General features: G+C 46.0%; 1 pseudogene across 1 annotated transcript; it reads right to left on the bottom strand.

Annotated features, from left to right (window-relative positions):
* Window positions 1-1734: 1734 nt before the first annotated feature.
* LOC309792104 (protein yippee-like 5) lies at window positions 1735-2390 on the bottom strand (annotated as a pseudogene). Its single transcript has 2 exons — window positions 2180-2390; window positions 1735-1954 (listed from the first exon to the last, which is right to left on the bottom strand). The product of its transcript is annotated as a protein yippee-like 5 (transcript).
* Between the last annotated feature and the right edge of the window lie 13460 nt (window positions 2391-15850).

Below are 15850 nucleotides of genomic sequence, written 5' to 3'. Positions count from 1 at the left end.
TCAGGTGCTCGTTGGGTTGGTAGGAGTGGATGTAGTCAGGGGACAGCTGTTCCTGGGGTCCCCATTCGAGGCCGTGGAATCTATAGCTACCTGGAAGAGAAGATAGGCAAATGGGTGAATTTAAAGTGAACACACTTCAGGACTTCCCTGGTGGTCCAGTGGTAAAGAATCCACCTTCCAATGCAAGGGATGTGAGTTAAATCCCTCATCAGGGAATGAAGATCCCACATGCCACAGCGCAACTAAGTCTGCACGCCACGACTACTGAGCTCGCGTCTCAAGGAGAGCCTGCAACTACAGAGCCACAAACTATAGAGCCCACGTGCCCTGGAGTCCGTGTGCCACAACTAGAGAGAAGCCCAAATGCCGCAATGAAGAGACCTCGTGCTGCAAGGGAAGATCCCGCATGCCTCAACTAAGACCTGACGCAGCCAAGAAAATAAAATAAAATAAATAAATAAATAAAATAAATATTAAAAAAAAAATAAAGTGAACACATCTCGTAAGAATCGTGATCAGCCCTGAGAGAGACATGGCCTGAGGGGGAGGAAAGCAGTATGTTACACACCCTGCTGATAAGCAGAGTGTGAGAAAAAAATTCATTAGCTTTAAAAACTAGTTATTAACTTGGTTGAGGCCATTTCTGTAGTCTTCAGTCTCCCTCTCCCCCATGCCCTCTCTTCTCTGTGTCCAAAATGGAATTTGAGACTGATGTACAGGTCAGAAAGCCCAGCCACTCAAATCCACGACGTCACCAGGCAGCAAGGTCAGGGCTGGAATATCATAATTCACTAAGAAAAGTCTTCTGTGCTCTCCGGGCAGGATGATTCCGTGTCTGAGGCCTAGGTAAACTCCCTTAAAACTAAAGATGTTAAAGATGCGGTCTGTATATCAAAGCTATTGTTGTTGTTTTTTTGTTTTTTTTAACATCCAACTATTACTTTGTTTATGTTACTATGCTTAATTTACATGGAAAAGACAACCAAGCAGTTCTGCCCCATATCAGGAAAAGTTTCCAATCAACACCAATTATGTGGTGACAAATAACTAGGAATGGTGACATCTTTGGATCAAGACTGACAAGGAAGAATGGGCTTTGATGCTACGGTTCATCTCCAACAAGAATATGGCACAATGGCCAGCACAAACCATACTAACACTGAACCTTTAGCGCTGGTCACAAATTCGGATCTCTTCTCCGAAGCTAGCAAATCAACTGAAACACCTGGGTTAAAAGAAGTTTTTAAATGAAGCCCGAATTAATTTAAGAACCATGCTCTCGACACATTTTCCTTTCAGAATTTACATAAAACACTTTTTCACTCTAATAGCCCAGGTTTTTTTCCTCACGTAGCCCACCATGTAGCTGCAGATAGATTGTTCTGCCTCAAGATGTAAACATAGAGAAAAAAAAATTTAACGGCATCTGCATAATATTCTCTCTACACACTGCTGTTGGATGGGAAATAGAAAATTAAAAAAAGAAAGGAAGAAAGAAAGGAAGGAAGGAAGGAAGGAAAAGAAAGAAAGAAGGAAAGAAAGGAAGAAGGGAAGAAAGAAAGAAAGAAAGAAAGAGAAAGAAAGAAAGAAAGAAAGGTTCCATTATAGATTCTCACAACCTCTTGTTCCACAGTTCATGAATCTTACACTGATGCTAAGGTGACAATGTATGTAAGTGGACTTTTGTTTTCAGTGAAGAAGACCTGGGAAAAAGATGGATTTATCTCTTTTTCTTCAAGAGTTATCAGATGGTACATGCTCCCCAAAGCCCTCACTTTCTCGAACTAGAGCACTTTCTAGGATCACACGGCCTTCCTTATAACGTTGGGTGTCTTCAGTGGCAAACTCATAAATCCATCCCAGTTTGCTATTGCAGTTTTTGCAGCTCACATCTCGAACCATGTGGCAGCAAGTGAGCATGACCGGTCTTGAACTTCACTGTACTGCAGGTTAACTACCTTGTTAAAAGGTAGTTAAAAAAGAAATGCTCGGGCCTCCCTGGTGGCGCAGTGGTTGAGAGTCCGCCTGCCGATGCAGGGGATACGGGTTCGTGCCCCGGTCTGGGAGGATCCCATATGCCGCGGAGCGGCTGGGCCCGTGAGCCATGGCCGCTGAGCCTGTGCGTCCGGAGCCTGTGCTCCGCAACGGGAGAGGCCACAACAGTGAGAGGCCCGCGTACAGCAAAAAAAAAAAAAAAAAAGAAATGCTCTGCCAGTGGCTCCTGTGAATCGAGTGGAGATGAGTTCTGAGTGGCTGGTTGGGATTGTATCGCAGCTTGCACAGGAAAACAGATGGGTACCACCGATATGATCAAGGAAAATCCTGCCCATTTTTATAGTTGAAGTTCTAAAAACCCCGAGCAGCTGCGAGATCCAAGGCCACCAGCGGCTCTTCGGTCCTTGGCTGAGATGAAGCCGCAAAGCCACTGTTACTTTCATGAGTGGCAAGTTGCAAAGAGATGCGTTGAATTGGTTATAACAAAATTTCTGCCAGAAGAAGCTCTGTGTAAGGCTCCATTCATGTAAAAACTCCTGCCCACGCCAGAGAAGATGCCTGAATGCTATGGCATTGTCAGTGGCAAGTGGAGAAGAGAAACCTCTGCAGACAGAGGTCACCAAGTTGTCATCATCTTTGAACTTCCTAAATTTTTTCTGACCCCCAACATCATCATCATCTAAATAAAAGTTGACTCACCCAACACTTCTTTTTTTAACATATATATATATATATATATTCTTTTTCATATTCTTTTCCATTATGATTTGTCACAGAATATTGAATATAGTTCCCTGTGCCATAAGTAGGATCTTGTTGTTTATCCATTCTGCACACAATAGTTTGCCTCTGTTAATCCCAAACTCCCATTCCTTTCCTCCCCTCCCCCCTACCTTGGCAACCACAGATCTGTTCTCTATGTCTGTGAGTCTGTTTTTTTTCATAGATACATTGATTTGCATTGTATTTTAGATTCCACATATATGTGCTATCATATGGTATTTGTCTTTCTCTTTCTGACTTACTTCACTTAGTATGAAAATCTTTAGGTCCATCTATGCTGCTGCAAATGACATTATTTCATTGTTTTTTATGGCTGAGTAGTATTCCACTGTACATATGTACCCCATCTTCTTTATCCATTCCTCCGTCAATGGACATTTAGGTTGTTTACATGTCTTGGCTATTGTGAATCGTGCTGCTGTGAACATAGAGGTGCATGTATCTTTTCAAATTATAGTTTTGTCTGGGTAAATGCCTAAGAGTGGGATTGCTGGATCGTGTGGCAACTCTATTTTTGGTTTTTTGAGGAACCTCCATATTGTTTTCCATAGTTCACCCAACACTTCTTAACAACAACAATGACAAAATGATTAAGCCTGGGGGGTGGGGCTAAACCGGGAAGACGCATTTCTTCTGATTTCTAACATCATCACCATTTCAATGAAAGTTAGCCCAGCAAACACCTCTCCAAAGAAATGCTTAAGCCTGGGGGTGGAGAGTAGGGAGAGAGGGATTAAAATGAAAGGAGTTGTAGAGAAAGAAAGGAGTGTTCATGGTGCATCCGGCCCAGCAGAATCCATTCACTGGCTGACTGATGACAGAAGAGCTCTATTTTCTCTTAAGATCTTTTGAATATGAAACATTATTTTGTATAATTTTTGGCAAAATTCTATTATAACAAATAACTGGAATATCCCATTGGACTTAAGGTGGGATGTTAGCTCTGGAAGGACAGTGGAAAGGGGCTACATGCTCTGTGTCTGCTTCTGAGGGACCCGATGCTAAGAGCAACGTTGATGGAAAAAAAATGCCACCATGTCTTATATTGTAAGCCTGCAATCAAACCAAAGTAACTAGAAGAGAAAAAACAATAGGCTAACAGTAATTCACTTACAACCTCTCTTTTTTTCTTTCATAAAGTTTTTTTTTTCTCATCACTGAGTTTTCCCCCTTTTCATCCTTACCCTTCCACAGGACTATGTTGAAAATAAATTTAAGCAGGATTCACATTCTATTTTCAGAATCTCCAGATGTTTTCAACAAGGTAGTGCAAACTGATAAAATGCTAGTACTAAGTGTTTCAAAAGGAAAGGTCATGTGAAGAAAAATTGTACAGTATTTCCCCAACCCTTAGACGCTCTTACTTTGGACAACAAAGGGAAGAAGGGAGGGGTAACCTCTGTTAAAACCCTACTATGTGTCAGACACCTGTGCTGACTGCTTTATAGGCACTGTGTTATTTCATTTTCATGAAAACTCTGCAAGGTAGAGATTGTTATTCCTTTTCATTAATGAAGAGCCTGATACCCAAAGGTGATGAAAATCACAAGGTCATAGGGGATGGAGCTGGGTTTAAACCCAAGTCTACATGGTTTCAAAGACTTTACTTCTCCATTGTATCATTATACACCCAAGAGAATGAGTAAGTCTGTGACCGGCATATCCAGACATCTCATGGGTATGTTTTATTCCTATAAAGAATGAGGGGATTTGGCCTGGAGGCAGGGAGACTAACCAGGAGACAACGACAGTAATTTAGGAGAGAAGAAATGTCTTGAATAAACAGCTCTTTATAACAAGTGAGACACAGTATCTTCTGAGACAGATTTTTATCCTGAAAGTGAAAGCCAATCCACTGGAAAAAAGAGAGGAAGACAACAGGTGAAGGGCCTTTTTGTCATGAACTGTGTGAAAAGCTAGTGGTGGCGGGAGCCTACATGCATTTTGTGAACAAGAAGAAGGTGGAAAGCACTCCAGGACCCACCCATGGGGCCCCAGCCAGATAGAGGTCTGGATACATGTAGACAATCCCTGGAAAACTCCAAGGAGAACACTCAAGAGGTACCCGAGAGATAGTGTTTGGAGAAATCAAACATCTCAAGGCCTCCTGGATTTACTAAGCTCCAACACAAACCCACCATTCTCTGCCTTTTTGTCCTGACGAGGCACACTTAAGAGATCATGTCACCTCACGTATGTGTACATAGTGTTTAAAAGGTAAAAATAGTGCTGGGAAGGCTAGAAGTAAAGCCCCCTCTTTCTCTCCTACTGAGGAAAGCAGTTTAAAACTCCAGAGAATTCTAGAGAATGCAAGGATGTTATTATGAAGATAACCTTGATTCTGCTCTGATTTATTAATATCGCTGCAAGTATTGCAAATCATTGACAGGTGTTGATACTTTATTATTAATAACAAGTACCTGTGACTCCTGTCACTACTGTTTATGATGCCCCTCATTGTGAGGCATCTCACTCATGTTTCTTTCTTCCTTTCCCCCTCCCTTCCTTCCTTCCTTCCTTCCTTCCTTCCTTCCTTCCTTTCTTCCTTTCTTCCTTTCTTTTCTTTCTTTCTTTCTTTCTTCTTTCTTTCTTTCGTTCGTTCATTCGTTCGTTCTTTCTTTCTTTCTTTCTTTCTCTCTTTCTCTCTTTCCCATGGCACGTTAATTCCCAGACTAAGGATTGAACCTGTGCCCCCTGCACGGGAAACGAATATACACAATATTAACTACTCACCTCCAACATGTTTACTTCCAAATGGAAAAATCCTTTCTTTATGTGAATAAAGGTGACCATGGAGGCCCAGAGTGTTCTCTTTCAGGGAACTTGTGAAGAGAAGATAGAGAAACGCATGGTGCAAACCATACATTGAGATTGATTCCAAAAGATTCAGATGCAGATGAGAATAAATATTCCACCATTAACCTATTTTTTTCTCTGTGATGATTCCTTATAGTCAGTGTAATCTAAAGGTTTTCACTCATTATGGTGGACTCCAATCATCTGATGATGGGAAGAATCAAAGCCTCTATTTCCAGGGCTTCCCTGGTGGCGCAGTGGTTGAGAATCTGCCTGCTAATGCAGGGGACACGGGTTCAAGCTCTGGTCTGGGAGGATCCCACATTCCACGGAGCAACTGGGTCCGTGAGCCACAACTACTGAGCCTGAGCGTCCAGAGCCTGTGCTCCGCAACAAGAGAGGCCGCGACAGTGAGAGGCCTGCGCACCGCGATGAAGAGTGGCCCCCGCTCACCGCAACTGGAGAAAGCCCTTGCACAGAAACGAAGACCCAACACAGCCAAAAATAAATTTTTAAAAAAGCCTCTATTTCCTGGAATACTACATAAAACTTCTCTGGAAACATAATATCTCTGCTTTCTACTAACTGGAATGTGGTATTTTAAAGTCAGAAGTCCACATGCATATCAAGAAACCCTATCATACAAGACACTTTTTAATCCAAACCTGTAAAAGCAGGATCTCCTTAAGACAAACCAAGGGTTCAAGCAAAATACCATGTTGCTACCAGAGACCTGGAGAGAAACAGGAAGTCTTTTAAGTACAATGAAAAAACAACTCACAAACCTCAGAGCAACTATTTTAAAGAAATATTTAGAAGCTCTAGGAAAGCGCTTGTCTCCTGCTGGGAAGCTCACTGGACCCCATCAGCTCCTGCTTCCAATAAATAATGCTGGGATTGTGTCTGGAAGAATAAACATGAGACTGAGCATGCACAGGAACGGTATAGGTTTGATGTCTGAGTGTTTTCACACAGTAACACGTGAGTGAGCAGACATTTGGTTCCATTCTAGGCAAGCTCTTCTCATCAGACCATTGAAAACTGCCCAGGATTCAACAGCCACTCCTACCATGGACAGATGCTTCCTTTTATGGAATGCACAGAGGAAATCACTTGGTTTGGATGCAGTTTGAGTTTGATCCTGTGAAACCATCAGAACTTCCCACCAGAGATAAATGAGGAGATTCTGGCCTTTATTAGTATGTGTGATGAACACAGGTGTCCTGGCTGTACTTGCCAACCCTTCTATTTTTATCCATCTCCCTACATGTGAGCACCTTTGACCTACTCTGAGCTCAGACCCCTGATCTGTTAGAGTGACTCTGTCAGTCTTTCTTTAAAAATGGACAGGCAATAAAATGAATTAAACCTAGAAGCAGCAGATCAGCAAGGGAAATGAAAACATCAGAAGTTATCTAATCACAGCCACAGCCATTCAGGGCTCTGTCTTATCTGCTGGGTAATAAAAATGGGATGTTCCTAAACTTGAAGGGCATCCAATCAAATAAGTAAAGTTGTTGCTTACCTCTGGCTCTTGGGGGGATTTCTATGTAGTTTAACCCATGTATATTAACTACAAAACATTGGCATGGGTTTGAAACACCTATGTTCTAGGAAAGTTTTTTTTGGCAGGGGGCAGGGGTGTGCAGGGGGAAGTTTGTCTTGACAGAAAGCAAAAAATAAAACACAAACGTCTTTGAGAACAAGGATTGTTAAGAGGGTGGTAGAAAAAAAGGAATGGGGAGAAAAGAATATCTCCTCTGAAGTCAAGGTAGCTTTTCCAGAAAAGTAGGGTTTAGTCTCAGCTTAAGAACACTTTTAAAAAGCTTGGACAGCTCAAACGTGCTGTTTAGGGAACTGAAAACCAAGTGAGCCAAGAACAACATTTCTTTAAAAAATCCTGGCAAAGGAGCAAGAGGATAAAGAGTTGGTTTTGCATAGTTTTGGAGACACGATAACGAAGCAGAGGCATCTTCTCCCCAAAGGCACTGAAATCCTAAGGCATCAGTGGGTCAGTTGCAGGGAGAGAGGGTAGGGGCGGGGGTGAGGGGTATTTCTCTCTCAAAGTCTCCCAGGGCACTCACCTCTCTCTGCTCCACCCCACTACACCATTCACCCTTCCTCCCTCCTGGAACCTCAGGGGGCAGCACTTCTTAAGAGCCCCCAGGGACCATCTCTGTAGCCCAGATTCTTCCCAGAGCCTGGCAAGTTCTGGGAGCAGAAGCTGGGCTTGCAAGGCCATGGCAGGTGCAGTGGGACCTGGGAGGATTAGTAAGTATATATCTGGTTCTGCCAAAGGGAGAGTCATTCCTCCCCCTGGAAGCCTGAGCTTCCTGGTCCTGGACAAGGACCCTCCCTCATGTGGCAGAAACTGGTAGCTCTTCCCCAAACCAGTTTTCTAGTCATCCTGGGCACAACCCGATGACATTTTCCAGCGTAATTAGGCCATGTGACTACTTTCTGGAAAGCGGGCATGAGAAGGGCACCATACCCAGGTATGTCCCTGTAGTGGAATGCAGTGTCCCCCAGAGTTCATGTCCACCCAGAACCTCAGAATGTAATTAAAAGGAAACTTTTTCTATGCCCACAGAATACTTTCGATACCAAATGTGTGTGGGATGGTGGTTCCCAAACCAACAAATTCTCCAGTTCTCAGTGGACACCAACTGGGTGTCCTCTAAGTTAACTCAATTCTAATACTAACTGCCTGGAATGAGCACAGATGCCACAGCTTAAGGGCTCAGTCCCACAAGACTGTCCCCCACTTCAGATACCAATTGCAAGTCCCAGTTGTCACCTGTACTTCTGACCAATCAGCTATAAATTGGGAGTTTCCATGACCCCCTCCTCCGGTTTGAGAATTTGTTAGAACTGCTCACAGAACTTACTTATGTATTTACTGGTTTACTGTAAAGGATATAATAAAGGATACAGGTGAACAGCCAGATGAAGTGGTACATGGGTTGAGGTCTGGACGGTCCCAAGTGCAGGAGCTTTTGCCCCCATGGAGTTGGAGTGCAACACCCTCCCAGCACATGGATGTGTTCACCAACCCGGAAGCTCTCCAAACCCTGTATTTTAGGGATTTTTATGGAGACTTCATCATGTAGGCATGATCCATTATCACCTCATCTCCAGTCCCTCTTCCCTGCCCAGAGGAAAGGGGATGGGACTGAAAACTCCAAGCTTCTAATCATGACTTGGATTTTCTGGTGACCAGCCCTCATTCGGAATCATCCAGTTGCCCAAAAAGAGTCACCTCATTAGAACAAACGATGCTCCTGTCACCCGGGAAATTCCTAGAGATTTAGGAGCTCTGTGTCAGGAACTGGGGGCAGAGACCAAATATATAGTTCTTACGTCACAGCGACCTTATTTGGAAGAAACATCTTTACAGATGTAATTAAGGCAAGGATCTTGAGATGAGATCCTCCTGGATTAGACTGAGTCCTAAATCTAATGACAAGTATCCTTGTAAGACAGCACAGGAGAAGACAGACAGACACACAGGGGAGAAGGGCATGTGAACACAGGCAGAGATTGAAGTGATGCCTCTGTAAGTCAAGGAATGTTAAGGATTGGTAGACATCCCCCGAAACTAGGAGAGGGGCATGGAAAAGATTTTTCTGCAGAGCTTCCGGAAGGAATCAACTCTGCTGACACCCTGATTTTGGATTTCAGGTCTCCAGAACTGTGAGACAATACATTTTTGTTCTTTTAAGCCGCCCAGGTTGTGGTAATTTGTTACAGCAGCTCTAGGATAAGCTCCTCCCACGTACAACTTTCCTGCTCTTTCCCCGTCAGGCTGGCTGGTGTGAAGACAATTGCTCGGGTCATCTTGCTGAGGCCAAAGGAGCCTCAAGATGGAATGAGCCTAGATTCCTGAATCACTGCTCGGAAGGGGCAGGAACACCTGTGGGGCAGAGGCCACGTTAACTGTGGTAAACGTCTGTTTTCTGGATTTAACTGTTACAGCGGCTGGCGAAAACGATCTTCAATACCCCCCGTCTGTCGCCACCATCACCACCACGCATAAAGCAATAAATTGACATGCTAGTTTGCACAGCAGTCCTGCGGAATTTATCATTCTAGTCTCTCACTGAACATGCTGATAAGTCCTGTTGTCAGAACTGGAAAGCTGAGAATCAGACCCTCTCCCTCCAGATAAAAAAAACAAAACAAAACAAAACTGGGGGCCAGGGGCCCAGCCTGCACTCTGCCAGCACCTTGCAGGTACCCCCATCAGCGCTGTCTCTCCTGGTTGCACCAGTAGAGGCCTGAAGCAGGAAGGATACGTAAACCCAGGGCGAGTTCCCCATTTCTGCCACTCCTGGGTGGAAGCACACAACATGTGGCTGAGAGGCATCCTGCACTCCAAGAGGAAACCCCTCGCCCGCTGTGGGGCTGGGTAGGGAAAGTGGCAGCCGGCTAGTCCGGAGGACAGGAGAGGAAGCACGAAGCCAGGGAGGACGGGCCCGGAGCTGGAGTATCCGAGAGGCAGGCTGGGCTCCACTGCCCAGGGCTCCAGCTGCCTCAGTTCTTGTCACCATGCACAGCATAAGTGGCCCTAGGGAGCCTGGCCAGGTAGACTTGATCTGTGGTGGTGTGACAAGGCCCCTGCCCATCCCAGCACTGAGCTCCTTGGAGGCAGGAATGCATTCTGTGGACACTCTGCCCCTGGCCTCTGTAGATTGTAGGAGCTGTGGTGGTGGATGATTCTGGAACAGGAGGCTAAGGTCAGATTGTGAAATGCCCTGGATGCCATGAGATGTTTGGACCCCGCCCTGTGGACAGTGGGGTAACTCTCAGTAGTGGGTTTTAAGATCTGCGTTTTAGAATATTATCCCTGGGAACGGTGCCTGCACAGAGTAAGACCACAATAAACACTTGTGTGTAGCCAAAGGAAAGCAAAATTCAATATTAATGCTCATCACGTAACATGTTTCAGCCTGTCTCTCTTACACACACAGGTGTCCCCGCCCCTGTCCGCCCCTAAAGGCCAGGACATTATATGGATGTCTGGTTTCCAATGGGCTCCCTAGACAGCAGGCTGGATGCAGCTTTCTGCTGCCGTAGAATCCGCCAGTGAAGACAGAGCTCACAGGTACGGATTGCAGTGCCCCCTCTGCTATCGGAAAAAGGTTACCGCAACCACACAGATAAGGCCACGTCATCCTCAGTTTGTGCTCCATGAATGTAGGCACCCACCTGTGGGCAGGGGTGCCAGCCAGGGGCACTGCCTACCAGCTAATGTGGAGTAGGTTTCAGCCCAGTGACGTTTCCCTGGAATCCAGGTGTGGGGCTCCCCCCACCCCAAGCCCGCTATCTATTTTACTTCCTTTCCTTCCTTCTCTTTTCTGGCCCTGAGAATGTTCTTGGAAGCCTGTGGTCCAGAGAAGTCTTGGAGGGTCATTTGTACCAGCAATAAATCCCTCCATTCATGCAGGGAAGTCGAGGGAGAGTCCTGGGTAGTTCACTGGGTTGAGTCCATTCCTATTGGCGCAGCCCAAAGATCTGCCCAGGGAGTGAGACAAAAATAGCATCAGATATTGTCCCTGCCCAGAGAGGTGAGAGTTCCCAGAGAAGATGACAATGGGTTATGGGTCAACGTGACAACAGGTCAGGACAGGATTTAGCTAGGGCCTGAGAAACTTAGGACAGTGGACCATCAGGAAATAGAGAGACTGGCCGGGAGGGCAGAGAAGCCTGAGAAAACGTAATGGAAAGAATGGGGCTCCAGGTAAGCATCTTAAGAACGGGTGGCAGGGCTTCCCTGGTGGCGCAGTGGTTGAGATCTGCCTGCTAATGCAGGGGACACGGGTTCGAGCCCTGGTCTGGGAGAATCCCACATTCCACGGAGCAACTGGGTCCGTGAGCCACAACTACTGAGCCTGAGCGTCCAGAGCCTGTGCTCCATAACAAGAGAGGCCGCGACAGTGAGAGGCCCGTGCACCGCGATGAAGAGTGGCCCCCGCTTGCCGCAACTAGAGAAAGCCCTCGCACAGAAACGAAGACCCAACACAGCAAAAATAAATAAATAAAGTAATAAACTCCTACCCCCAACATCTTAAAAAATAAAATAAAATAAAAAATTGAATGGGTGGCATCTAAGCTGCCCATGGTCCAACTAGAGGAGGGGTCAGAATGGGCCACATGGGGACAAAGATCCACCCTACAGAAACCCAGAATTCCTCAAATTCCAACTCCTTCCTCCGGGCGAGGCTCAGACTCTGGCCCCGCCAACCTCCCCCGAGCTTCTGCCGCCCTCTCTGCAGGCCTCACGGGCCTCAGTCCTACCTCTACACTGCCTCGGTTGCTCCGCTGGCTCCCCTCCAGCCTCTGACACCCTCGGGGAGGAACCCTCTCCCGCCGCCTGGCTGGGCCTTCAGACAGCGTGTGCCAGCAGTGTCCACACCTCAACTTCCGCTCCTAAGGCAGGCCATCCTCAGGGGAGCAGGTCTTCAGGGCCTTTTCTCCAGGCAGATCAAAAGCAGAAGGGGACTTTGATGAGCCCGGTTTCTGGAAATAAACAGGGAGCACAGGGGTTCAAACGGCCCCCAGGGACTACCTTGGGAGCAGACACGGGGCTGGAGTCAGGAGCATAGGGCAGGAAAACCAGTAACAGATCTCACTGGTAACTGCCACAAACCAGTCTAGGATACTAAGCATGCCAGGGGGTCTTTTTTTTTTTTTAAGATTTTTTTGATGTGGACCATTTTTTAAGTCTTTATTGAATTTGTTGCAATATTGCTTCTGTTTTATGTTTTGGTTTTTTGGCCACGAGGCATGTGGGATCTTAGCTCCCTGACCAGGGATCGAACTCACTCCCCCTGTATTGGAAGGCGAAGTCTTAACCACTGGACCACCAGGGAAGTCCCAGGAGGTCACGTTTTATCAGTCAAATCCAATCTATCAAGCTTCTTACCGAAGTGGGGAAAAGCCTGAAGTCAATGCTTTTGGAGGCTCCCTTCACTCATACTGTGCAAGAAACCTTGGCGCTTACTTAGTTCAGACGAAAACAGGTGAGCCGTCTATGTGATGCCTATGCTGAGTGCTGGTCAGCGAACTCGGCAGTTGCTCCTGGAGGGTCCCAGTTCCTCCAAGGGGACACCCCACACACACCCTAGAAACTTTGGCCCATTGGCCTCAAGTATCAAAACTCCAGTTTGGGGCCTGTCTTTCCCAGCAATCCCACAACCTCGACCATCCCAAGACAAAATAGCACATCATCACTTAATGGGCTTAGAAGTTCTAAACTGGCAACCACCACAATAAAAAAATGTATAAAAGATCTAGATTTCCGGCTTCTTTGAAAAATTAGAATACTGGGCAAAGTACATGAGGAATCTCTTTGTATTATTTCCTATAATTGTATGTGAATCTATAATTATCTCAAGAAACATTTCGATTAAAAAATGTGAAAAAAACCCCAAAACTATTCCACAAAACTGTCTTCCTACACAGCAACATTAGCACCTTGGCCATCTCTGCTCATTTCCTATACATGAGACTTGTTTCCTTTATAGGATCTACCCAACTCTTCGTGTAGACATTTGGGTTTGAGACCCTGGACTCACTCTTCCAAAAGAATCTTAAGGTTAAAGAAAGTATGGTTTTCAGGGTGGCCGACACACCCTCCCTATATGTTACCTCCTCCCCGGGGAAGAGAGCCTGGATGTCAGGAATGCAGGGATCCAGCAGCCTTCCTTGGATCCCTGACTTCTCCATGGGCTCAGGTCTTTCCTTATGTGGGCATCCGTCTGCTGCTCACTAGTCAATTGCATGGAAAGCCTGTCCTTTGAGTCTGTCTCAGGAGACAGCAAAGACCAGGAGTCCCAGGCAGTGGTCAGACCAAAACGAGCAGGGATAGAGGGGTACGGGATGTGCAGGAGAGGAAAGAAGGTGGGGTCCCCAGCGCCCAGAGGCTGGCCCTGGGAATCCTGGGGAGGAAACCCAGGTTTAGTAATCAGACCCTGTTCTGGGCTGAATTGTAACCCTCTCCCACACAAACCCAGTTCACATGTCCTAACCCCTAGGACTGTGAATGTGACCTGACTTGGAAATAGGGTTGTTGGAAAGGTAATAGTTAAGATAGGTCATTCCGGTAAGCCCTATTCCAGTATGACTGATGTATTTATAAAAGGGGGAAATTTGGACACAGAGACACACACACAGGGAGAACGCCACGTGATGATGAAGGCGGAAATGGGGAGATGCTTCTATAACCCAAGGAACACCAAAGATGGCCAGCAAACCAGCAGAAGCGAGGGGAGAGGCCTGGAACTGATTCTCCTTCACAGCCTTCGTTAGCAACCAATCCTGCCAACACCTTGACCTCAGACATCTGGTCTCCAGAACTGTGAGACAATACATTTCTGTTGTTTCAGCCACCCAGTCCATGGTACTTTGTTACAGCAGCCCTGGCAAACAAATACAGACTAATCCCAAGTAGTTCTGGGATGGGCCCTTCCCCTTTCCTGCCCTGAAATGACCTTTAAAAGTGAACAAGATGGTCTATGTTCAGTGGAGAGGAAAGAGATATTTCTAGACAAGAGAAGTAATGCGAGCAGAAACAGGCATTGACAGGAGGCTATTGCAATGTGGGGGAGGCGGGAGTTAAGATAATAATGCTAACTAACTTTTCTCCAGCACCCTGTGTCAAACATCCTTAAAACAAGGTGGTTTGAGGTAAGTATTAGTATCATGCTCATTTTACACGTGAGAAAATTGTGGCTCAGAGAAGTTAAAACAGTGTGCCCAAGATCTGGTAAGGGGGGGAAGCCATGATTTGAACCTAGAATCAGAATAGCTTCTTTGTAACTTTTCCAAGCAGAGGCAAGAGGAATTGATACCTTAAGGCTCACCCTGCTCTTCTAGTTGGCTTGGGATCCCTCTGGTAGTTTAGCTGGGGGGTGCTGGGCTGAGCCTCCTAGGACTAGTCTGACCTGAAGCAGTTCCTGCCTGTTAAACCCATCCCACACATGGCCACTGGGCAGATTCAGTGTTAAACCAGCCAAACCAGAAGAGAGGATCCAGGGCCAGGGCCAAGTTCTTACACCATGTCTCTCCTGCAGTGACTGCTGGTTGCTGCAGAGGCCACCCAGAGTGCCTACAACACTGGCCAAGAAACGCAGGGTGGTTTGAGCATGGCCACACTGACACCCATTGAAAAGGATTTACTTCACAGCTGCCAAAGAAAGCCTGAAAACAAACCCAAACAATCCAAAACATTTATGTTCAGAAAAAACAGTCAAAGACCTCTTTACCCAACCCACAGGCCTAGGGAGAAGAAGTCGGCCAGGTTTAGCTCATCGTATGTGATAGTCAGGGACTCAGCTGTCTTGTCAAACCTTGAAGTCTTTATGATCAAACAGCACAGATGTCACTCCAAAAACTGCCTATGACATCCTTCATGAGAACCCCCTTTTTGGTCCCTTAAGGCAGAATTCCCAAATAGGTTAATCTTATACCCAGACAGGATCCTTGTGGCTGGGGCATTTGAAATGCAGATATCATCACTCTCATAAACACTTAAATGTCACGTTCACGATGTGCCAGGCAATCCTAGTGCTTTATATATGCCAATTCATTTCATCCCCATACTTAATCCTAACTTGCTTTAAACCCCATAGCCAGTAAATGGTGGAACTAGGATCTGAAGACCAACAGTCCAGAGCTCATGCTTTTAACCACCATACCACACTGCCTTCTGAAAATATTTAGGGAAGGAGATCAACATTTTACCCTTTGAGCATTTGTGATATCCTCACCATCAAAACCAGGCATAAGGCAGCTGTGGCCAGCCCCATGCTCTTTCTTTCCTACTCCTTAAAGCCGTTAAGGACAAAATGCTGGGAGATACCTGCCCACCTTTCCCTGATTCCTTCAGCATCTCCCAGAGGATTCTAGCCTCAGTCTTCCTTCCTACACACATGATGCTTCAGGTGAAAGGAGTAGTGTACCCCCATTAAACACTTGTGAATCTCAAAATTAAGGAATTACTTCCAGAAGGTCTAGTGAGTTATCTAAGACAGCATCATCACAGTGGCTCATCACCTTTGCTTGTTTTCCACCAGTGCAACCAGGTGCTATGTGAAGGGAGAGGGCTAAGGGGCTTGCTACTCTGTCCAGGTAGACAACGTAGACACCACCAAGCACCGTGCAGCAATGCCTCCTTGTTCAGGATCCAGGACCTGGGACTTGGCTGCTCTTAGTTATGCAAATATAAGACACTCACTGTTATGGGGGAAGAAGTGTCTCAGGTCTTTTGGTCCTT

The sequence above is a fragment of the Mesoplodon mirus genome, assembly GCF_964341445.2.
Source record: "Mesoplodon mirus genome assembly, chromosome: 16".
In the NCBI taxonomy this organism is placed as follows: Eukaryota; Metazoa; Chordata; class Mammalia; order Artiodactyla; family Ziphiidae; genus Mesoplodon; species Mesoplodon mirus.
This window is presented reverse-complemented; position numbering and strand designations above follow the sequence as displayed.